Genomic DNA, 26,069 nt, shown 5'->3' on the forward strand with positions numbered 1-26,069 from the left:
GTCACGGAAATACCACACTGCCATATATGTGGCCTGTATTTTTTGTTATGCAAAATAGTACTTTATATATGTAGAGTAACAGACAGGAAAAAAGTGGATAACTGGCCTACAATGCCCAAACTTTGAGCACGCAAATATATAAGACCTGTCACAGAATTACCACACTGCCAAATATGTGGCCGGCATTTTTATTAATGCAAAATGGTGCTGTCTATAAGTAGAGTCACAGAAAGCAAAAACAGTGGGAACTCAGCCTACAATGGCCAAACTTTGAGCACGCAGATATATGAGGCCTGTCACGGAAATACCACACTGCCAAATATGTGGCCTGTATTTTTTGCAATGCAAAACAGTGCTGTATATAAGTAGAGGAACAGGCAGTAAAAAAAGTGAGAAACGGCCTACAATGGCCAAATTTGGAGCACCCAGATATAGAAGGCCTGTCACGGAAATACCACACTGCCAAATATGTGGCCTGTATTTTTTTCATGCAAAATAGTGCTGTATATAAGTAGAGTAACAGATAGCAAAAAAAGTGGGAAACCTGCCTATAATGCCCAAACTTGGAGCACGCAGATACATGAGGCCTGTCATGGAAATATCACACTGCCAAATATGTGGCCTGTATTTTTTGGGGGGTCTGCAAAATAGTGCTGTAGCTAAGGAGAGTCACAGACAGCAAAAACAGTGGAAAACTGGCCTAAAATGCACTAACTTGGAGAATGATGATATATGAGGCCTTTTTTGTTTTTTGGTGAATTTAACCCCTTTACCCCCAAGGGTGGTTTGCACGTTAATTACCGGGCCAATTTTTACAATTCTGACCACTGTCCCTTTATGAGGTTATAACTCTGGAACGCTCCAACGAATCCCAGTGATTCTGACATTGTTTTCTCGAGACATATTGTACTTCATGATAGTGGTAAAATTTCTTTATTATTACCTGCGTTTATTTGTGAAAAAAAAATGGAAATTTGGCGAAAATTTTGAAAATTTTGCAATTTTCCAAATTTGAATTTTTATGCAATTAAATTACAGAGATATATCACACAAAATACTTAATAAGTAATATTTCCCACATGTCTACTTTGCATCAGCACAATTTTGGAACCAAATTTTTTTTCTTAGGGAGTTATAAGGGTTAAAATTTGACCAGCAATTTCTCATTTTTGCAACACCATTGATTTTTAGGGACCACATCTCATTTGAAGTCATTTTTAGGGGTCTATATGATAGAAACGAACCAAGTGTGACACTATTCACCATTTATAAAAACTGCACCCCTCAAGGTGCTCAAAACCAGATTCAAGAAGTTTATTAACCCTTCTGGTGTTTCACAGTAATATTTGGAATGTTTAAATAAAAATGAACATTTAACTTTTTTTCACAAAAAATTTACCTCAGCTCCAAATTGTTTTATTTTGCCAAGGGTAACAGGAGAAAATGGACCCCAATAGTTGTCATACAATTTGTCCTGAGTATGCTGATACCCCATATGTGGGGTAAACCACTATTTGGGAGCAAGGGAGAGCTCGGAATGGAAGGAGCACCGTTTGACCTTTCAATGCAAAATTGACAGGAATTGAGATGGGACTCCATGTTGCGTTTGGAGAGCCACTGATGTGCATTGAAACCCCCCACAGGGATCTTTATTTTAAACACAAACAAAAAAAAAAGGATTTTTCATATCTTCTCTACAGCAAACGCTGCTGGAGAGAAGATATGAATGGCGGCTTCAGCACCACGTGGGGGGGACAGCGCTTACTGTAGCGCTGTCTCCTACAAGGCACACGGACTGCACACGAACAACGTCCGTGTGCGGTACATGTTTTACACGGACCCATTGACTTTAATGGGTCTGTGTAATCCGTGCGCTCCCACGAACACTGACATGTCTCCGTGTTTTGCACACGGACACACGGTCCGTGAAAACACGCTGACATGTGCAGAGTCACATTGATTTCAATGTGTCTACGTGAGTCAGTGTCTCTGGTACGTGAGGAAACTGTCACCTCACATACCGGAGCCACTGACGTGTGAAACAAGCCTTAGATGGATTGGTCTGCAGGCATCATGTTGCAGAGCCCCTCATGTAACTAAACAGTAGAAACCCCCCACAAATGACCCCATACTGGAAACTAGACCCCCCAAGGAACTTATCTAGATGTGATCTGAGAACTTTAAACCCCAAGTGTTTCACTACAGTTTATAACATAGAGCCGTGAAAATAAATCTTTTTTTTCCACAAAAATTATTTTTTAGCCCCCAGTTTTGTATTTTCCCAAGGGTAACAGGAATTGGACCCGAAAAGTTGTTGTCCTATGTGTCCTGAGTACGCTGATACCCCATATGTTGGGGTAAACCCCTGTTTGGGCGCACGGGAGAGCTCGGAAGGGAAGGAGCACTGTTTTACTTTTTCAACGCAGAATTGGCTGGAATTGAAATTGGACGCAATGTCGCATTTGGAGAGCCCCTGATGTGCCTAAACAGTGAAAACCCCCAAATAAAACTGAAACCCTAATTCAAACACACCCCTAACCCTAATTTCAATGGTAACCCTAACCAGACCCCTAACCATGACACACCCCTAACCCTAATCTCAACCCTATTCCCAACAGTAAATGTAATCCAAACCCTAACTTTAGCCCCAAACCTAACCCTAACTTTAGCCCCAACCCTAACCGTAGCCCTAACCCTAGCCCTAACCCTAACCCTATCCCTAACCCTAGCCCTAACCCTAGCCTTAACCCTAGCCCTAACCCTAGCCTTAACCCTAGCTCTAACCCTAGCCCTAACCCTAGCCCTAACCCTAACCCTAGCCCTAACCCTAGCTAGCCCTAACCCTAACCCTAGCCCTAACTCTAGCCCTAACCCTAACCCTAGTCCTAACCCTAGCCCTAACCCTAACCCTAGCTCTAACTCTAACCCTAACCTTAACCCTAGCCCCAACTCTGGCCCTAACCCTAATGTTAAAATGGAAATAAATACATAATAAATACATAATTTTTTTATTTTTCCCTAACTAAAGGGGTGATGATGGGGGGTTTGATTTACTATTTATATAGCGGGTTTTTATCAGATTTTTATGGCTGGCAGCCGTCACACTAAAAGATGCTTTTTATTGCAAAAAATATTTTTTGCGTTAACACATTTTGAGAGCTATAATTTTTCCATATTTGGTCCACAGAGTCATGTGAAGTCTTCTTTTTTGTTGCACGAGTTGACGTTTTTATTGGTAACATTTTCGGGCACGTGACATTTTTTGACCGCTTTTTATTCCGATTTTTGTGAAGCAGAATGACCAAAAACCAGCTATTCATGAATTTCTTTTGGGGGGGCGTTTATAATGTTCCACGTTTGGTAAAATGGATAAAGCAGTTTTATTCTTTGGGTCTGTACGATTACAGAGATACCTCATTTATATAATTTTTTTATGTTTTGGCGCTTTTATACGATAAAAACTATTTTATAGAAAAAATAATTATTTTTCTATCGCTTTACTCTGAAGACTGTAACTTTTTTATTTTTTTGCTGATAATGCTTTATGGCAGCTCGTTTTTGGCGGGACAAAATGACGTTTTGAGCGGTACCATGTTTATTTATATCCGTCTTTTTGATCGCGTGTTATTCCACTTTTTGTTTGGCGGTATGATAATAAAGCGTTGTTTTTTGCCTTGTTTTTTTTTACGGTGTTCACTGAAGGGGTTAACTAGTGGAACAGTTTTATAGGTCGGGTCGTTACGGACGCGGCGATACTATTGGAACAATATATTTTTTTATTATAATTTATTTAAGAATTTTTTTTCACACAAGTAAGCGCTGGTAATCCACCTCCCTGCAGGACCCGGATGCAGCCCCGCGGCCACTTTGGATCCAGGCCTGCAGGGAGGAGGAGGTAAGAGACCCTCACATTGCTCCGAGGGTCTCATGGAAGCATGCAGGGAGCCCTCTCCCTGCGCGATGCTTCCTTATACCGCCGGAACACTGCGATCATGTTTGATCACAGTGTGCCGGGAGTTAATGTGTCGGGGGTGGTCCGTGACAACTCCTGGCACATAGTGCCGGATGTCAGCTGCAATAGTTAGCTGACACCCAGCTGCGATCGGCTGCGCTACACCTGTGAGTGCGGCTGATCGCTCTGGACGTACTATTCCATCCCTGGGAAGTAGGGTCCACCCCACATGGACGGAATAGTACGTCCAATGGCAGAAAGGGGTTAAAACAATAAAAAAAGTTGTACTAGCCTCCCACACAGAACTATGCTACTGCAGAAATAGGAATAAAAAAACACCAGGATTTAGCCTGGGGGGGGGTGGGGGCTTTTGAGTGAATTTATAAAATAAAAAAATTATAGAACAAGGCTAGCACACATAAATGTTAGGGGTCGAGTTCCCGCCTCTGCACAGGGGGATTCTCGGGCCGTCTCTGCTGTGGTCTCCAATTCTTCTCCTGTCGCAGTGGAGCCTGCTCAGCAGAGACATCAGTCCCAGCGTCTCGCTAGGTCTGACTCTGTACAAAGAGTTACTGCTGCTTTTCCTGCTTCTGCCATTGAAGTCAGTGCTGGGCAGCGGCGAGCAGACGCTTCTAGGACTAAGTCCTGCTTTTCTCGTTCTGAGCATGCCCAGAGTAAGATCTCTCAGTGGAGATCAAGGGTCACATGTTCAGATACTGCAGCTAAATCCATTGGTCCTCCAGGAAGGTCCTGTAGGTGCTCAGGCTCTGTAGCAGCTTCTCATTGGTCCTTCTAGGAAGGTCCTGTCCATGCTGCAACTATTTAAGGTTCGCGTGGCCGCACGGCCATGCACTAGTATCTTTCTAAGTTATGTGCTTTGCGCCTGTGTGGTCATGTAAGATTGTGTTCATGGACCCGGCTGAAATAAGCCCCTAGAATGCTGGCACCTCCGGTGAGGAGATTGTGTTTGTATGTATTGAGGGACCTGGCTGAAATAAGCCCCTAGAATGCTGGCACCTTCGGTGAGGAGTTTTGTGTGCATGCATGACCACTGACTGCTCTCATTTGGGTAGTTAGCCTGTGCGTCTGTGAAGTCTAACAGGGCACAGTGCTTTGCTTTCACGGCTACTCTGTGAAATAACAGAGCTAGTTCATACCGCCATATAGTGCCGCCGTTTGCTAGCAGCAGGTTCTCCTGCACGGTGGACCCCGGGATGCGAACGCATCAATTACAATAAAACATCTATATTTACTCGGTGCGTTCCACTAGCCCTAACACATAACTATGCTATGTGTGCCTGACAAACTGATTTTTCTACAGATGCACCAGGACCCAGTCTGACATAACAGTCAACTAGTCAACATGTATCATCAAATCAAGAAATTGTATGTTGGTATTGGACATTTCTGCTGTAAACGAGAGGCCCCATGAATTATTATTTAATGTTTGGATGAAGTCAGAAGCTTCATTCTGAGAGCCAGTCCACACAAAAAACAAATCGTCAATGAAGCAGTGGTAAAGGACTATTTTTCCCCCGAGAGTGGATAAAAGGTGAATGAAAAGTGCCTCAAAAACCACCATGAAAAGGTTTGCGTAACTTGGGGCAAATCTCGTCTTAATTTGCACAGCCTTTCAACTGTCTGTAGCTGAGATTCTCAAATGAAAAAACATTGTTGTTTAAAATAAATTTAATAGCACTAAGTAGGAATTCTTTCTGGGTGTGTGGCTTCTCCGCATCTAGGTGTAAAAAAAGGTTAATTGTTTCCAACCCATAATCATGAGGTATATTACTATAGAGAGCCTGAACGTCCATCGTTAGAATAATACAATTGGTGAGGATGGACAGGGTGTGGAGATGATCAATTAATTGGGAACAGTCTTTAAGGTAGGAGTCTAACTTCATGACATATTTCTGGAGGAAAAGGTCCAATTAATGAGAAAGCTTACTAGTTATGGATCTGATACCCAAGATGATGGGTCGATCGGGGGAGTTCAGGTGGTTTTATGGATCTTGGGAAGAAAATTAAAGTAAGGGACCTTAACCCCTTAATCCCATATGATGTACTACCCCGACGAGATGACCTGGGACTTAATTCCCAGTGACGGGATAGTACGTCATAGTCGATCAGCCGTGCTCACGGGGGGAGCGTGGCCGATCGGCGCAGGGTGTCAGCTGATTATTACAGCTGACATCCGACACTATGTGCCAGGAGCGGTCACGGACTGCTCCAGGCACATTAACCCCCAAAACACTGTGATCTAACATGATCGCAGCATTCTGGTGGCATAGGGAAGCATCTCGCAGGGAGGGGGCTCCCTGCGTGCTGCCCTGAGATCTTCGGAACAACGCGATGTGATCGCATTGTTCAGAGGGTCTCCTATCTCCTCCTCCCTGCAGGCCCCGGATCAAAAATGGCCACAGGGCTCCTTCCAGGTCCTGCAGGGAGGTGACTTGAAAGCGCCTGCTCAGAGCAGGCATCAGCAAGCCTCCCTACAGTGCCTGTCAGATCGCTGATCTGACACAGTGCACTGTAAAGTGTCAGATCAACGATCTGATAATTTATAGTGATGTCCCCCCCTGGGGAAATGTTATAAAGTAAAAAAAAATCCTAAATAAAGAAAAAAAAATATTGTTCCAATAAATACATTTCTATATCTAAATTAAAAAAACAATGAAAGTACACATATTTAGTATTGATTCATCCGTAACGATCCGACCTATAAAACTATCCCACTAGTTAACCCCTTCAGTGAACACCGTTAAAAAAAACAGGCAAAAAAACAACCCTTTATTATCATACCACCAATAGTGTTGAGCATTCCGATACTGCTAGTATCGGGTATCGGCCGATATTTACGGTATCGGAATTCCGATTTTGAGTTCCGATGCTTTCAGTATATCGGATACCTGAATCGGAAGTTCCCATAATTCTAAGAGCCCGAATTTAGCCAATGAGGAATGATTAGAAGTGTGGGCACATCCTGTTCTGCATGGTAGGCATGCAACTACCGGCATGGCTGTGATTGGCTGCTGAAATGATGTTATGATGCTCTATAAAAGTCACGGCCGCCATTTTGGGCTCACTCTGCTGTGAATTCAGTTAGGGACAGGACGCTGTGTTCTGACTGAGGGCCAGTTTAGAGATAGCGATTTGCTTCATTGTGCTTTACCCAGGCTAATTTAGCAACCGCTGTGTGAGAACCTTGCTTTTGCATTGCAGCGCTGTTCACAGCTGTCTGCAAGGTCTCTGTGTGTGTGAGTGCAGCTCACTCTGTAGTCTGTCCTCAGCCACCGCTGGTTGTAGTCAGCTCAGGGTGTGTCACTGCCTCATACTGTTCAATCCAATGTCCTTTTTTGCAATTAGTGCAGCCTGCTGCACATTTTTTCAAATTTATCCTATTAGTGGCTTTCCATACGTATCCTGCTAGATTGTGGAAAAACACTATATAGGATTACATAGAGGAGCATCACCCAGTTTCAGCATGGAACAGTCCTTCATGCCCAGCTTTGTAGAAGATCGCCGTACCCCGCTGCTGCAGGAAGAACAAATTGAAGCCATTGTCGGATGGATGGCAGCTAGCGCATCGACTTCAATTAGTGCCACATCCTCTCAGGCACAGAGCACTGGAGAGCACCCATCTGTCTCTTCACCACCTGCCAAATTGCCCAGGCAGTCAGAGAGCCCAGGACAGGAGCCATCTCTACTTCTGTTCTCTGAATCTCTTGGCTTGGAAAGAGGGGGCCAGCCAAGCAGCATTGGAGAAATGGAAGAAGAGGCAGTATGCAGTGATGCCCAACAGCTTTGTCGCTCTGATTCTGAAGAGGCGGGTGGGCCAGTGCCTCCATTCAGCACACCTCAGTACGCAGCTGGTGATGAGACTCAGGTGCCACTTTCTAGTGCGTACTGTGCTGCCGAGACTACCCAGGAGAAGCAGTTGGTGGAAGAGGGTAGTGTAGATGATGAGGTCCTTGACCAATCGTGGTGTGAGGTACAAGAAGGTGGTGGGAGCAGCTCTGAGGAAGAGATTCCCCGAACGGCCCAAAGAGGGAGAGGGAGGGGAAAGACTGCGGTGCCTGTAGCCGCCACTTCGGCACCCATTCAGAGCATGGCTCTTCCAAAAGCAAAAACGGGCACTCCCAAGACTTGCAGTGCCTGGTCCTTTTTTGACACAGTTGCAGATGACATTTGCTTAGTCAAATGCAAGCTGTGTCATCAAAAAGTCAAAAGAGGGAAAAGTGTCAGCAAGCTCAATACCATAAATATGTGGAAACATATGCGGACCAAGCACGCAGTGGAGTTACAAAAACACACTGAAGACCTAGGCCAACCTACAGCGGCACTTACCACCTCTTCAGCTCGTGTTGTTGCCTCCTCCTCCAGCTCACACACAGCTGGTTCGGCTTCCTCACAGGATCGCCATGGAAGAACCTCTGGCACTGTTGTCCAGAGACCCAGTGTAATTCCACCCACATCACCATGTTTCCAGTCATCCTCACACTCCCAGCCCAGTCTACAGCCATCGGTAGCACAGGCATGGGAGAAAAGGCGGCCATTCTCGGCAAACCACCCCCGAGCACAGGCTCTGAATGCTGGCATTGCAAATCTACTGTCCTTTGAAATGCTGTTATTCAGGCTGGTGGAGACTGACACCTTCCGTAACTTGATTGCATTGGCAGTCCCACAATACAATGTGCCCAGCCGCTTTTATTTCAGCAGGGAAGCTGTCCCTGCCCTGCAAAAGCATGTAGAGGGACACATAAAACACGCGCTACTGAACGCCGTCAGTAGCAAGGTCCACCTCACCACCGATGTGTGTACCAGCCACCATGGACAGGGGCAATACCTTTCCCTCATTGCCCATTGGGTTAATGTTGTGGAGCTGGGTACAGATCATGCGAGTGACGCAGGACGTGTTCTGCTAACTCCAAGGATTGCAGGAATCCAGTCTGTACACATTGCCTCCTCCTCATACTCCAGTTCCTCTGAATCATCGCTGCAGGAGCCGTCGCGGTCTACCTCCACCTTGACCCGTGAACGCTTACCTGTTACGACCGATATGAGCACAGCCATGGCCAAACGTCAACAGGCCGTACTGAAATTAATTTCTTTGGGGAATCGAAGCCACACAGCTCAGGAGCTCTGGAATGCCATCAAGCAGGAGAGCGACATGTGGTTTGTGTCAGCGAATCTCCAGCCAGGCATGGTAGTGTGTGACAATAGCCAAAATCTGGTGGCAGCTCTGGCCCTAAGCAACCTCACTCACATCCCATGTCTGGCACATGTGCTCAACTTGGTCGTGCAGAGTTTTTTGAGGGACTATCCGGATCTTGATGCACTGCTGCACAAGGCCCGCCTAGAGTGTGCTCACTTGTGGCGTTCCAGCATGGCAAGATCGCGCATTGCAGCTCTGCAGCGCGGATTCTTCCTTCTGGAACATCGCATCATATGTGACCTACCCACCAGGTGGAATTCCACGTTACATATGTTGCAGTGGTTGTGTGAGCAGCAGCAAGCAGTAATGGAGTACCAGCTGCATCAGGCGCAAAGAAGTCGCACTGCGCGCCATTCAGACTTCACAACCACTGAGTGAGCCACTATGAAGGAAGTCTGCCAGTTTTTGCGTGCCTTCGATGATTCCACGTGGATGGCGAGTGCAGATCATGCACTAGTCAGCATGACTGTCCCCCTTATCTGCCTGCTTAAAAAAAATCACTGAAAGCGCTAAGGGATGATGTTGTGGAAGAGGTGGAGGATGAGGAGTCACCAATTCCATCTGCTTCTGGACAGTCAGCGCAACGTGGTTCCTCACAAAGGCCTAGGCAGGGGACACTTTGTGAGGAGGATGTGGAGGAGTCAATGGAGGAGGAAGACATCGGTCCAGAGGAGGGAGTTACACAATTCTCAAGTAGTCAGTGTGTAGAGTGAGGTTGGGGTGATGCAGAGCAGGCAGAGATCACGCTTCAAGCAGGGAACAGCGTTTCTTGGCCAGTTGGCAGTCTGCAGCACATGGTTGATTTCATGCTGCAGTGCCTGAGAAACGACTGCCGCATCGCCCATATTCTCAACACGGCTGATTATTGGGTGTACACCCTCCTAGATCCTCGCTACCGGGACAACTTACAAACCCTCATAACTAGGGTTGAGCAAAACGGATCGGACAATTTAAAAAATTGCCGACTTTTTTTGTGAAACCCGACCCGATCCCACTGTGGGATCGGCCGTGAGGTCGGCGATCTGCGCGCCTAAGTCGCATTTCGTATGATGCTTTAAGTGCCATTTCTCAGCCAATGAAGAAGCACACAGAGTGTGGGCAGCGTGATGACATAGGTCTCGGTCCCCACCGTCTTAGAGAAGGGCATTACATTGATTGGCTTGCTTTCTGCGGTGTCAAAGGGACTATAAAGGGGCGTGCATGCCGACCGCCATCTTAATTCTGCCGATCTTAGCATAGGGAGGGGTTGCTGCAGCTTCATCAGAAGAAGGGATATAGTTAGGGAGGGAATATTAACCCCAAAACTGCTTGTGCTGTAGCGATTTCCACTGTCCAACACCACCTTTTCTTTGCAGGGACAGTGGAGTTTTTTTTTGGTGCATCAGCTCTGTAGCTTATTAGGCTGCCTTATAACGCTCACTGATAGCTGCATTGCTGTTTGTACGCTGCTGTGCAAACCAACTGCTTTTTTAAAAGCGAAAATCCTGTTGCTCCTTTCTGCACAGTTCTCTTGTTTCTTTGTCCACACTCTTTTGTGTGCAGCAGTCCTGTTTATTGCTGCCATACTTGTCCTTTGATCATTGTAGGGAGATTGAAAATGTACTACAGCCCTTGTATTTTTTAATATATCTTCCAGCCACGTTCTGCCACTGACATTGTGTAGTGTAATACACTGGGCCTGTTTTTTGTTGCATTCTCTCCCCCATAAAAGGGAGATTTAAATTGCCAAAAAGTTTCTATAGGTCAGTTTTGTTGGTCGTATATCTGGCAGCCACGTTCTGCCACTTACTTTGTGTAGTGTAATACACTGGGCCTGTTTATTGCTACATTCTCCCCCCAAAAAAATGGAGATTTAAATTGCCCACAAGTTTCTATACGTCAGTTCTGTTTGTCGTATATCTGCCAGCCACGTTGTGCCACTTACATTGTGTAGTGTAATACACAGGGCCTGTTTTTTGCTGCAGTCTTTCCGCCAAAAAAAGGGAGATATAAATTCTCCAAAAGTTAATATACACCTTCTACCTTGTTTAACAGTACCATAGAAGAGTTGTTATTTTGGTAACATTTCCCCAAAAAATGAGGAAGTGGTGGTAGTGGAGCATCTGGTGGTACTGGGAAAAGCAAGATAGTACCAAAGGATCGAGGTGTTGAGCCAGCGTCATCGTCTGGCTACATAAGGCTTCGAAGGCTCCCATATCTTGGAGTTGGAAAACTGCTTTTAAAGCCGGAGCAGCAGGAACAAGTTTTGGCTTTCCTTGCTGACTCAGCCTCTAGCTCTTTCGCCTCCTCTTCAGGAAGTTCGAAATCTAAAAGCAGCGAGTCGTCAGTGGCTGCTCCTGGTCCGGAAAAAGTAGCTTCCTTGTGTCCTTCACCCAAAACAAAAGTGAAGGATGCAGCAGGCAACACTACACTTTACTCCATGGAGCTCTTTACAAATACCGTGTCTGGGTTAGAATGGGAAATTGTTAACTGCCCATTACAAGATGAATCGGACATGGAGTGGACTGAACTGATGCACAGCCACAGCTAGACTATTATGCTGTTCCATTGAGTCAGATCACTACATTGCCCTTGCAGTGTACTGAGCCAGAATCTGACCCTGATGAGACTATGGTGCGCTGTCCCGAACGCTATAGCACCTTACACGGTGACACAGAGGACGGTGCACATGACATTGAAGAGGAGGTGATAGATGACCCAGTTGTTGACCCAGATTGGCAGCCATTGGGGGAAGAGGGTGCCACTGCCAATAGCTCAGAAGCGGAGTCGGATGATCTGCAGCAGCCATCTACATCGCAAAAGCTGTCATCTGGCAGGCCCGTATCAGGCCAAAAACGTGTGTCAAATACCACAACAGGTGTAGGACAGTGTGGCCATCCGGTGACAGTAGCACAGCGTGCAAAGCCTGAAAAGGTATTCCACAGTAGGATGAGTGCAGTGTGGCAATTTTTTAACCAAGATCCAAATGATCAGTCCAAAGTTATATGTAAGAAATGCTCCAAGACCTTTAGCAGAGGGAAGAATGTTCAAAATTTAATTGCGTGCATGCATAGACATTTAACCAGCAGGCACTTGGAAGCATGGACTAACTACCAAACATCCCGTACCATTGGTGCACCTGCTCATATTGAAGCTAGTCAGCAACGCAACATTGCTTCCCTCACTGGAAGCCCACCGGTTATGACACCACCAGTAGCAAATGTGGAGGTATTGTCGCAAGGCCAAAGCAGTCAGGGAATCACAAGGTTCTTGCTTGGAAACACTGTAGGTAGGCCCACATCAAGATTACCATCACCAAGCCTCTCTCAATCTGCCATGTCCACCACCACCGGTATTTCCACCATATGCAGCTCTCCAGTCCAGCTCAGCCTACAAGAGACTCTCGAAAGGAAAAGAAAGTACTCCTCCTCTCATCCGCATACACAGGGTTTGAACGGCTACATTGCTTGACTACTCTCGTTAGAGATGATGCCCTACCGGTTGGTTGAAAGCAAAGCTTTCAAAGCCCTGATGGCCTACGCAGTACCACGCTATGACCTACCCAGTCGACACTTCTTTGCGAGAAAAGCCATCCCAGCACTCCACCAACATGTAAAAGAACGCATCGTCCATGCACTGAGGCAATCGGTCAGTAGAAAGGCGCACCTCACAACAGATGGATGGACCAGTAGGCATGGCCAGGGACGTTATGCGTCCATCACGGCACACTGGGTTAATGTGGTGGATGCAGGGTCCACAGGGAACAGCCATAGTGAGACAGTTCTGCCTAGCCCACGGTCTAGGAAACAGTTGGCAGTAGGAGTTCGCCCCCCCTTCTACTCCTCCAGAAGCGAAAGCTTGTCCACAGGGCTCAGTCGCACAACCACTCCATCCGCTGCTGCCAGTCTTGCACCCGAGGTGTCCTATTATCGAACAGCTTGTGGTAAGCGTCAGCAGGCTGTGCTGCAAATGAAGTGTTTGGGCGACAACACACACACCGCGGAAGTACTGGCCGAGTACTTGAAGCAAGAAACTGAGTCATGGCTGGGCAGTGTAAATCTTGAGGCAGGCAAGGTAGTCAGTGATAACGGAAGGAATTTTATGGCTGCCATAGCCCTTTCCGAACTGAAACACTTACCTTGCCTGGCTCACACCTTGAACCTGGTGGTGCAGTGCTTCCTGAAAAATTATCCAGAGTTACCAGCCTTGCACCTGAAGGTGCGAAGACTTTGCTCGCACATCCACCGGTCGCCCGTACACTCCAGCTGTATGCTGAACCATCAGCGATCGCTGAATCTTCCCCAGCACCGCCTAATAATCAACGTTGCAACAAGGTGGAACTCCACACTGCACATGCTTCAGAGGCTGTGCGAACAGAGGCGTGCTGTCATGTATTTGTGGGAGGATACACATACACGGGCAGGCAGTTGGATGGCAGACATGGAGTTGTCTGGTGTGCAGTGGTCGAGGCTCCAAAACCTATGTCAAGTCCTTCAGTGTTTTGAGGAATGCACATGGCTGGTCAATGCAGACGACGCCATCATAAGCATGAGCCCCTCACTAATGCGTCTGCTGATGGAAAGTTTGACGAACGTCAAGGAGCAGGTGTCTGTGGAGGAGGAGGGAAGCCTTGATGACAGTCAGCCATTGTCTGCTCAGGGAAGTCTCCGGGATGAGGTGGCGGATGAAGAGGAGGAGGAGGATGATGGGGATGAATATTTATGGGAGGAGGATGCTTCTCAGAGGGCAATAGAAACTGGTGGCATTGCAAGGTCAGATACAGGGTTTTTGCGGGCCACAAGTGATATAGATTGTCAAGAAAGTGCTCCTCAACCCAGCACAAGCAGTGACTTGATACCTGGAACTTTTGCCCACATGGCAGAGTATGCCTTTCGTATCCTAAAACGGGACCCCCGCATTATCAAAATGATGACCGATGATGGTTACTGGTTGGCCGGCCTCCTGGATCCATGATACAAAGGATAATGAAAAAATATCATGCCACATGAGAACCTTGAGCAAATATTGGCTACCAAACAAGCAACTCTTGTAGACCGTTTGGTTCAGGCATTCCCAGCACACAGCGGCGGTGATGGTTCACACATGAGCTGTAGGGGGCAACATGGCAGAGGTGTTAGAGGTGCACAAAGCCGAAGTGGCGTTGGACAGAGGGGATTTATGACCAGGTTGTAGAGTGATTTCGCAATGACCGCAGACACGACAGGTACTGCTGCATCGATTCAAAGTGACAGGAGACAGCATTTGTCCAGTATGGTTTCCAACTATTTTTCCGCCATTATCAATGTTCTCCCTCACAGGTCATTCCCCTTTTATTACTGGGCATCTAAACTAGACACCTGGCCCGAATTGGCAGAATATGCATTACAGGAGCTCGCTTGCCCAGCTGCTAGTGTGCTCTCAGAAAGAGTCTTCAGTGCTGCTGGTTCAATACTGACTGAAAAAAGGACACGTCTGGCTCCCCGAAATGTTGATGATCTAACCTTCATTAAAATTAACCAATCACCTTCCTCTGCTGACACGTAGCTTGCCTGAAAAATTTCTTGTTTTTGGCCTCCTCTTACTGACTGCTCCAATTCCGCCATTTGCAGGTACCGAATGTTCACCATAGGCCATTTGTATAGCTCCCTAAATGGGCTGACTCCCCCCACAAGACCGTGGTCACAACTTGGCGCAAGCACCTGTGCGAGTGCCGTTTGCCTGGACAGGTGAGTGTGCCCACTCTGGGGCGACGCCACTGGCACAGGGTCCCTCATAGTACAATGAAGTGTCTCTGACAGTGGTGGTGCACACCCAACATCAAACACATCGTCGTAATATGTGCCAGTACCACCGCACACGAGAGAGTGTTCCCCCCAGTTCGAAATGTGCTCTACCACTTGCAAAACTTACCTCTCCCTGCCCCACCACTGTGGAGTCTGTGCTGTTAAATCCTTAAATGGCACTACCATTACAAATTTGTTGCAATGATAGATGATAGTAAAAATATACAGGGACCCTGGCCTCCATTTAGACCAGTTAATTCTTTGCGCCAACTACCACTGTCTGCAACTCTGCAGAGGAGCCCACCCCTGTACCTCGCTATGCCACCAGTTTATTTATGAACAATTCATTGGCAGACATTTAGCCCACTTTAGTATTTTGGCCTACTAACTGTGTAAGCCACTTATAACAGTTGTCCGCCGCTGAACAAAGCTATGCCACCTGTGTACTCCTGTTACCAATTGTGAACTGCATGTAGCCTATTTACTTATTTGTGCCTAGTAACTGTGTCAGCCTCTCATAACAGTTGTCCTCCCACGCTAAACCAAGGTAGGCCAGCTGGTTATTCCTGCTAGCAGTTTTGAACTGCATGCAGCCACCTTTTTTTATGTTAGGCCTCTGTCTGTCTGTCTGCGCCACACATTACAACTGTCCCCCGCTGAAACAACCTAGGCCACCTTGTTATTCGTGCTAGCAGTTTCGAACTGCATTTAGCCACCATTATTTATTTTAGGCCTCTGTCTGTCTGTCTGTCTGCGCCACACATTACAACTGTCCCCCGCTGAAACAAGCTAGGCCGCCTGGTTAGTCCTGCTAGCAGTTTTGAACTGCATTTAGCCACCTTTTTTAATGTTAGGCCTCTGTCTGTGTGTCTATCTGTCCGCGACACACATTACAACTGTCCCCCGCTGAAACAAGCTAGGCTGCCTGGTTAGTCCTGCTAGCAGTTTTGAACTGCATTTAGCCACCTTTTTTATGGTAGGCCTCTGTCTGTCTGTCTGCGCCACACATTACAACTGTCCCCCGCTTGAAAAAGCTAGGCCACCTGGTTATTCCAGCTAGCAGTTTGGAACTGCATGAAGCCACCTTTTTTATGTTAGGCCTCTGTCTGTCTGTCTGTCTGTGCCACACATTACAACTGTCCCCCGCTGAAACAAGCTAGGCTACCTGGTTAGTCCTGCTAGCAGTTTTGAACTGCATTTAGCCACCTTTTTATGTTAGGCTTTTGTCTGTCTGTCTGTCTTTCTGTCTGCACCACACATTACAACTGTCCCCCGCTGAAACAAGCTAGGCCGCCTGGTTATTCCTGCTAGCAGTTTTGAACTGCATTTAGCCACCTTTTTTATTTTAGGCCTCTGTCTGTCTGTCTGCGCTACACATTACAACTGTCCTCCGCTGAACCAAGCTATGCCGCCTGTGTACTCCTCTTACCAATTTAGAACAGCATTTAGCCTACTTACTTATTTGGGCCTAGTAACTGTGTCAGACTCTCACAACAGTTGTCCTCCACCGCTGAACCCAGCTATGCCGCCTGTGTACTCCTCTTACCAATTGTGAACTGAATATAGCCTTCTTTTTTATTTCAGGCCTACTCTGTGTGTCAGAGCCACTAATCACACTTGTCCTCCTCCGCTGAACCACGCTATGCTGCCTGTGTACTCCTCTTACAAATTTTGAACTGCAATTAGCCACCTTTTTTTATTTTAGGCCTACTCTGTCTGTCTGAGCCACTTATTACAGTTGTTCTCCGATGAACAAAGCTATGCCGCCTGTGTACTCCACTTACCAATTTTGAACTGCATTTTGTCTACTTACTTATTTAAGCCTACTAACTGTGTCTGCCTCCCATCACAGTTGTCCTCCACTGAACAAAGCTGAGCCTCAATTTTCATCCGTATCAGATATTAAACTGCATTTGGCCTACTTCTTTGGTGGGGCCTACAAATGTTGTGTGCTGCTGCTTGGTGTTCTCCACTGAATAAAGCTGAGCCTCAATTTTCATCCGGTGTCTGATATTACACTACATTTGGCCTACTGGTTTGGTTACGCCTACTAACAGTGTCTGCCGCTCCTTGCCTTTCTCCTCCACTGAACAAAGCTGAGCTTCAATTTTCATACTGGTTAGGATATTACACTGCATTTGGCCTACTGGTTTGGTTACGCCTACTAACGGTGTCTGCCGCTCCTTGCCTTTCTCCTCCACTGTACACTGCTGAGCTTCAATGTTCATCCTGGTTAGGATATTACACTGCATTTGGCCTACTGGTTTGGTTACGCCTACTAATGGTGTCTGCCGCTCTTTGCCTTTCTCCTCCACTGAACAAAGCTGAGCTTCAATTTTCATCCTGGTTAGGATATTACACTGCAATTGGCCTACTGGTTTGGTTACGCCTACTAACGTTGTCTGCCGCTCCTTTGATTTCTCCTCCACTGAACAAAGCTGAGCTTCAATTTTCATCCTGTTTAGGATATTACACTGCATTTGACCTACTGGTTTGGTTACGCCTACTGACTTTGTCTGCCGCTCCTTGCATTTCTCTTCCACTGAACAAAGCTGAGATTCAATTTTCATCCTGTTTCGGATGTTAAACTGCATTTGGCCTACTTGTTTGGCTGGGCCTACTAACGGTGTCTGCTGCTGCTTCTTGTTCTCCTCCACTGAACAAAGCAGTGCCGCCTGTTTACTCCTGTTACCAATTTTGAACTGCATTTAGACTACTTTTTTATTTCAGGCCTACTAACTGTGTCTGCCACTCATTACAGTTGTCTTCCACTGAACAAAGCAATGCTGCCTGTTTAGTCCTGTTACCAATTTTGAACTGCATTTAGCCTACTTTATTATTTGGGCCTATATCGGTGTTTCCTGCTCATCCTGCCCATTGCCCAGCCACAGCTAGATGAGTCTGCTGGTACATTGACCCAGACCACTACATTCCCCTTGCACTCTACACAGCCAGAATCTGACCCTGCTGAAAGTCAGGTTCCCCTTCCCGCATACTATATCACCTTACACGGGGACAAAGAGGAAGGTGCAGATGAAAGTGCAGGTTCCTTTATCAGGTGGGGGGCATACTCGTTGGTGACGTCACTGGCACAGGGCCCCTCATAGTACGCAAAAGTGTCTCTGCTGGTGGGAGGCACCCCCGCCATCAAACACACCGCTGTACTTTGAGGGGCCCTGTGCCAGAGCCAATGCAAATGAGTGGGCCCCCCTGCTTGCTCAGGATCACAGCACTTGCAAAGATGAAATACTTACCTCTCCCTGCTCCACCGCCATGACGTAGTCCGTGATACCTGGGCCCACAAAAAACTTGAACCAGCCCTACCCCCCACAACTTTAGCCAAATGAGCCACTGTTTTCAATGCCTAACTATTATTATAAAGTAAATTAAGATTGACAAGCTTAAGTAACAAGAATTGATGTCTTTGACATTAAAATGGGCACTGTAGGTGTTTTCCTGTCCTCCATTCACTGCCTACTTTGATTCCCCTTTGACTTACATTGGGTTTCATGTTTCGGTCGATCTCCGACTTTTCGCAATAATCGGCCGATTTCACCCCACCCGACTTTTGACAAAGTCGGTTTCGCGAAACCCGACTCGATCCGAAAAAAGGAAAAGTTGCTCAACCCTAGTGCTCACCACACATCTAGATAATTTCTTTAGGGGGTCTACTTTCCAAAATGGTGTCATTGGGGTTTCAATGTTTAGGCACATCAGGAGCTCTACGGAGTATCAGCGTACTCAGGACAAATTGTACAACAACTTTCAGGGTCCAATTTCTCCTGTTACCCTTGGTAAAATATAACAAATTCTAGCTGAATTAAATTTTTTGTGAAAAAAAGTTAAATGTTCATTTATTTTTTAAACATTCCAAAAATTCCTGTGAAACACCTGAAGGGTTACTAAACTTCTTGAATATGGTTTTGAGCACCTTGAGGGGTGCAGTTTTTAGAATGGTGTCACACTTGGTTATTTTCTATCATATAGACCCCTCAAAGTGACTTCAAATGTGATGTAGTCCCTAAAAAAATGCTGTTGTAAAAATGAGAAATTGCAGGTCAATTTTAACCCTTATAACTCACTAACAAACAAAATTTTGGTTCCAAAATTGTGCTGATGTAAAGTAGACATGTGGAAATGTTTCTTATTAAGTATTATTAAGGGCATAAAAATTCAAAGTTGGAAAATTGTGAAATTTACAAAATTTTGGCCAAATTTCCATTTTTTTCACAAATAAACGCAGGTAATATCAAAGAAACTTTATCACTGTCATGAAGTACAATATGTCATGAGTAGTGTTGAGCGATACCGTCCGATACTTGAAAGTATCGGTATCGGATAGTATCGGCCGATACCCGAAAAATATCGGATATCGCCGATACCGATATCCGATACCAATACAAGTCAATGGGACATCAAGTATCGGAAGGTATTCTCATGGTTCCCAGGGTCTGAAGGAGAGGGAACTCTCCTTCAGGCCCTGGAATCCATAGGGATGTGTAAAATAAAGAATTAAAATAAAAAATATTGATATGCTCACCTCTCCGGCGGCCCCTGGACTTCACGCTGCTAACCGGGAGGCTTCTTTGTTTAAAAAGCGCGCCTTTCGGACCTGTGAATGACGTCCCGGCTTCTGATTGGTCGCGTGCCGCCCATGTGACCGGCACGCGACCAATCAGAGGCCGCGACGTCATTCGCAGGTCCTCAATTCCTAGAATTAGCAGTTTTGTGAATGAGAATGACGTCGCGGCTTCTGATTGGCCGCGTGCCGCCCATGTGACCGGCACGCAGCCAATGAGAAGCCGCGACGTCATTCTCATTCACAAAACTGCTAATTCTAGGAATTGAGGACCTGCGAATGACGTCGCGGCCTCTGATTGGTCGTGTGCCGGTCACATGGGCGGCATGCGACCAATCAGAAGCCGGGACGTCATTCACAGGTCCGAAAGGCGCGCTTTTTAAACAAAGAAGCCTCCCGGTTAGCAGTGTGAAGTCCAGGGGCCGCCGGAGAGGTGAGCATATCAATATTTTTTATTTTAATTCTTTATTTTACACATCCCTATTGATTCGATACCGATACCCGATATCACAAAAATATCGGATCTCGGTATCGGAATTCCGATACCGCAAGTATCGGCCGATACCCGATACTTGCGGTATCGGAATGCTCAACACTAGTCATGAGAAAACAATTTCAGAATCATTAGGATCCGTTGAAGCGTTCCAGAGTTATAACCTCATAAAAGGACAGTGGTCAGAATTGTAAAAATTGTCTTGGTCATTAACGTGCAAGCCACCCTTGGGAGTTATCTCCCCCTCTACTAAACCACCCCACAGAAGCCACAGGGGGTGAGCGACGAGTGGAGCTGACCATCAGTGGAGGCTCCAGTGGTTCCCCTATTCTACCAAATATGCGGCCACAAGATAGCCCTGACCCAGACTTGTGGGAAGCTTTTAAGGCCCGTATTAGCAACGTTCCAACTAAAGAGGAACTTGAGGGCTTTATCTCCAGGGTGGAGAACTCCTTTAAAGCTGAAACAATGGCCCTGAGAGGGGATGTCTCAGCTCTGGCGGGCAGAGTCACACTTACTGACACTGCTGTGGAAAATCTCTCCAGCAAGATCCTAGCCCTTGAGGATAAACTGTCAGCCCAGATGTCCACCTTTGAGAGCTTTCTAGACCATATGGAGGACTTGGAGAATCGGGAGAGAAGGCAAAATCTGAGAGTGAGGGGTCTACCGGAATCAGTCCAAGCCTGTGACTTAACTGCGACTCTTCAAGCTTTGTTCAATTCCATTAGGAATCCTGCCCCAGAGTTGGGTATTGAATTTGACAGAGCTCATAGGTCGCTGGGTCCTCCCCCTGAGGATGGAGGTCTGCCTAGAGACGTGATTTGTCATTTTCATAGGTACCAAGTGAAGGAAGAAATCCTCAACTGTTCCAGAAAGACCCAGGAGATCCGATTCCAAGATTACCAATTACAGTTCCTCTCGGATCTGTCACGGAGAACCCTCCAAAAGAGGAGAGCTCAGCGACCTCTACTTAACCTCCTTCGCCAGAGCCAGATCCCCTATTCTTGGGGATATCCGTTCCACCTTCAGGTTCGGCTGGGAACCCAGATGGTTTCCTTAGCTCACCCCAGGGAGCATCGTTCATTTCTCTCCCTTCTGAACCTCGAGGATCCGGGCCTACAATTCCCTGACTGGCCTTATCCCGTTGGTCAGGATATGGGCCCTATGCCACAGCGCCGAAAGAGGGCGCGTCGCAACCGTGGAAGAGGCCGCACCAGATCTCGTGGTAGAGGACAGAACTGTAATGATGTATCTGAAGACGGCTGATATGCAAGCGTCCAGTGTTTTTTGTTCAGTCGGTTGTGGACCCTTAGGTCTTTGGTCTAGCTTTAGGCAGTAATGGCCGTGTTGATATATGCTTTGCTCTTTTCCCTTGATCATTTTCCCTTCCCTCTCCACTATTCCATTCTCTTCCTTCCCCCTTCATATTCTTCCCCCTCCCTTTCCTCTCCTTTGATTACCCCTTCCCCCCCCCCTTTTTTTCTTCTCCCTTTTCCTCCCCCTCTGGTGGTTTGGTTGTACTGGGTAATTTTGTGTATTTTCTTTGTCTCAGGGAAGTTCGCCAGGGAACATAGTGTGATATACAGATATATTGTTTATCGAATCCGTCGGTATACGATTTATTTTGTTATATATTGTTTTGACTTTCTTCCTTTCTTCAGTGGAAAGGACACGACCCATTAAGGGGTTATATGGTTGGTCCAAACCGTGATATTCGTGAAACGACTATACCCCATATCTTAAGTAAGAGTTTTTAATTTTCAGCTCCCCCAGGGGTACAATTTACTGCTACATTCCCTTTTTTTTTTCTATATTTGCCTACTCTTTTTCTTTTCCTTTTCTTCTAATTTGCTGCGTCTTGTTTTCTGCTCTCATCTCTCAGGTGGCAGGATAACCCCCTTTTTGGGGCCTAACGGTTGGGTACTCGACGTTCTATTGAAAAATGGGTTCCTTAAAATTTGGTTCCCTAAATGTAGGGGGATTCAATACTCCCCAAAAACGAAATCACGTACTTTCAGTTATGCACAAGCTAGGGGTTCAGATACTTTTTCTTCAAGAAACTCATTTTAGAACTGACCGGATACCAGTTGTCGGGGGTAGACTTTATGATAGATGGTCCCATAGTTCCAACCCTGATTCGAGGACAAAAGGTGTCTCAATAGCCTTTTGTAAGAATTTAAATATCATATTGATAGACACGGTCATAGATGAAGGGGGACGCTATATTTTTATGAAAGTTAAAGTTGCTGAACGGATCCTGACCCTAGTTAACTGGTATCTCCCGAATCGGGAACAGCCTAAGGTCTGCAAGTCTCTATTGCTGAAACTGTCTTCATTTGCGGAGGGTCAGGTTGTGATAGGTGGAGATTTTAACTTTGTCTTTGATCCCAAAATAGATACCTCCTCTGGTCGGGGGGCGGTCCCATCGAGAAAGGTGAGAGCCCTACAAAAATTCTTACTTAAACTACATCTGATAATAATAATATAATAATAATTTTTATTTATATAGCGCCAACATATTTTGCAGCGCTTTACAAATTATAGAGGGGACTTGTACAGACAATAGACATTACAGCATAACAGAAATACAGTTCAAAACAGATACCAGGAGGAATGAGGACCCTGCTCGCAAGCTTACAAACTATGAGGAAAAGGGGAGACACGAGAGGTGGATGGTAACAATTGCTTTAGTTATTCGGACCAGCCATAGTGTAAGGCTCGGGTGTTCATGTAAAGCTGCATGAACCAGTTAACTGCCTAAGTATGTAGCAGTACAGACACAGAGGGCTATTAACTGCATAAAGTGAATGAGAACATGATGCGAGGAACCTGATTTTTTTTTTTTTTATAAATAGGCCACACAGGGATCGTTAGGTTAATGCATTGAGGCGGTAGGCTAGTCTGAACAAATGAGTTTTTAGGGTACGCTTAAAACTGTGGGGATTGGGGATTAATCGTATTAACCTAGGTAGTGCATTCCAAAGAATCGGCACAGCACGTGTAAAGTCTTGGAGACGGGAGTGGGAGGTTCTGATTATTGAGGATGCTAACCTGAGGTCATTAGCAGAGCGGAGGGCACGGGTAGGGTGGTAGACTGATACCAGGGAGGAGATGTAGGGTGGTGCTGAGCCATGGAGTGCTTTGTGGATGAGGGTAGTAGTTTTGTACTGGATTCTGGAGTGGATGGGTAGCCAGTGTAATGACTGGCACAAGGTAGAGGCATCGGTGTAACGGTTGGTGAGGAATATGATCCTGGCAGCAGCATTCAGGACAGCTTGGAGAGGGGAAAGTTTGGTAAGAGGGAGGCCGATTAGTAGAGAGTTACAATAGTCCAGACGAGAATGAATAAGTGAAACAGTAAGAGTTTTTGCAGAGTCGAAAGTAAGAAAAGGGCGAATTCTAGAAATGTTTTTGAGATGCAGGTAAGAAGAGCGAGCCAGTGATCGGATGTGGGGGGTGAATGAAAGGTCAGAATCAAGGATGACCCCAAGGCAGCGGGCATGTTGCTTTGGAGTAATGGTGGAACCGCACACGGAGACGGCAATGTCAGGCAAAGGTAGGTTAGTAGAAGGAGAGAACACGAGGAGATAGATAGATAGATAGATGTCTGGAGAATCCTCAATCCTAGAGGTAAGGATTATACTTTCTATTCTACTCCACATAACTCCTACAGCAGACTTGACCTTTTTCTGGTCAGCAGGGGAGTCTTATCTTGGAGGCCTGATGCCAAGATTGGTAATATGGTTCAGTCGGATCATTGCCCTATTTTTCTGTCCTTGGAGATACCCGGGCTGGCTATGAAATAATTCTCATGGAAATTGAATGGCAACCTTTTACGAGACACCACCTGTTTGAGTGATTTGAAATCTGACATTGCAGCGTTTGCCCATACTCATGCGACAGATCCCACACCTCAGGCAATTAAATGGGAAGCATTGAAGTGCGTCATGAGAGGCACCTTAATCAAACATGGGGCTAGAATCAAAAAACTCCAGACTGAGGAAATAGACACTTTGCTGTCACAAATTCAGACCCTGGAAAGCAGGCATAAGAATTCGAGATCCTCTGAGACTTTGGTCGAGCTTACTACAAAAAGGCTGGAACTTAAAGGCCTGCTGGATAGCCGTTTTTCGGGTGACAAGGAAAGAACTAAAGGGTTTTTCTACAAAAGAGCTAATGTTTGTGGGCGCCCTCTAGCATGACTGCTTCATCCCAGATCGGGTCCCACCCTTATCTCATCCCACAAAAATGATAAGGGCCAACTGGTCCATAGTAATGAGGAGATCCTAGAGGTCTTTCAAAAGTTCTATAAATCCCTATACAACATTAGGGGCAGGTTCGCTGATTTGGATCCCACCACGTTGAAAAATAAAATTAAATCTTATATGAATAGGATCAAGGTCCCGTCCCTTCTTGAGGCGGATTTGGCGGTCCTGGAAAAGGACGTAACCCCTGAGGAGCTGGCAGAAGCTGTTAAATCCACGTCCACCTCTAAATGTCCTGGGCCGGATGGGTTCACTCCCTTATTCTATAAATCCTTTCTATCTGACTTGCTTCCCCAAATGGTCCTCACCTTTAATGCGATTTCTGAGGAGAATAGTTTTACCCCCCAGTCCCTAGAGGCTCATATTTCTGTTCTGCCAAAGCCTAATAAAGATCCCCTGCTGGCAGGGAGTTATAGGCCAATCTCCCTGATCAATGTCGATGTAAAATTATTTGCTAAGGTATTGGCTGACAGATTGTCGGGACTTCTCCCATCTATTATTGACTTGATCAGGTGGGCTTTGTCAGAGGCCGGGAGGCGCGGGACAGCATTATCAGTCTCTTCTCCTTATTGAGAGGACCAAGATGCAAAAGTCCCCTCTTTGTCTTCTGTCGATTGACGCGGAAAAGGCCTTTGATAGAGTCCATTGGGATTTTTTACGGGAGACCCTGACCCATATTGGCTTACAATCCAATTTCCTGGGGAAAATTATGTCATTATATTCAAAACCCTCAGCTTGTGTTAGAGTCAATGGATCTTTGTCCGATCGTTTTTATATCCAGAACGGTACTAGACAAGGCTGCCCGTTGTCGCCCCTTTTATATGTTTTAGTTATTGAACATTTGGCTAAGGCTATCCGAGTTAATGACAGTATCTCAGAGATTCAGGTTGGAAACTCTAACCATAAAACGGCCCTATTTGCCGACGACATCCTCCTCTTCGTCTCTAACCCAGTCGTCGCTTTTCCAGTGCATATGAAGGAGTTCGAATACTTCGGGGATTTATGTAACTTCAAGATTAATTACTCCAAAACGGAGGTCCTAAACATTTCTCTATCTTCTTCCGTGGTGGCTTCCTTGAAGCAGACCTTCCCCTTCAGATGGCAACAGGATGAGATTTCATATCTCGGAGTGAACCTCACGTTGGATCCTCTTCAATTATTTTCTTTGAACCATCAGGTCATTTTGAACAAGGTGGGATCCCTTCTGGAGTCTTACGGCCCATTGAGGCTGTCGTGGCTCGGTAGGATTCAGGTGGTTAAGATGGATATCCTGCCGAGATTTCTTTATATCTTTCAGGCGATTCCCATTTGGCCACATAAATCATTTTTTATTAAAATACAGTCCTTGATTTCCCGTTTTATCTGGAAGGGGAAAACACCGAGGGTGAGTTACAAGGTTTTATCTAGGCCACGCCAGTTTGGTGGGGTTGGTCTACCCAACCTCCGAAACTATTGCAGGGCGGCCATATTAGTTCGCCTCTTGGACTGGAAATATAAAATTAAATTTAAAAAATGGATAGAGTTGGAACAAGAATGGTCCGATTTGCCTCTTCATTATCTTCAGTGGATCCCAAAGCAATATGCTCTTCAACGGGGGAGATTTTCCTTCCTAACCTCAGAGGCTATGAGGGCATGGCACTGCAGTGGTGTGAAGGGGTCCGCTCCTGCTGGGGCCAGCCTTCTTACACCTATTTTTTGCAACCCGGCATTTCCTCCGGGCATTCACAGGAAAGCCTTCATGGGATGGAAATACGAGGATGACATACGGGTTGGTGATATCTTTCAGCGTGGCGAGATTCCCAC

Source organism: Ranitomeya imitator, chromosome 1 (assembly GCF_032444005.1).
Source record: "Ranitomeya imitator isolate aRanImi1 chromosome 1, aRanImi1.pri, whole genome shotgun sequence".
NCBI lineage: Eukaryota > Metazoa > Chordata > Amphibia > Anura > Dendrobatidae > Ranitomeya > Ranitomeya imitator.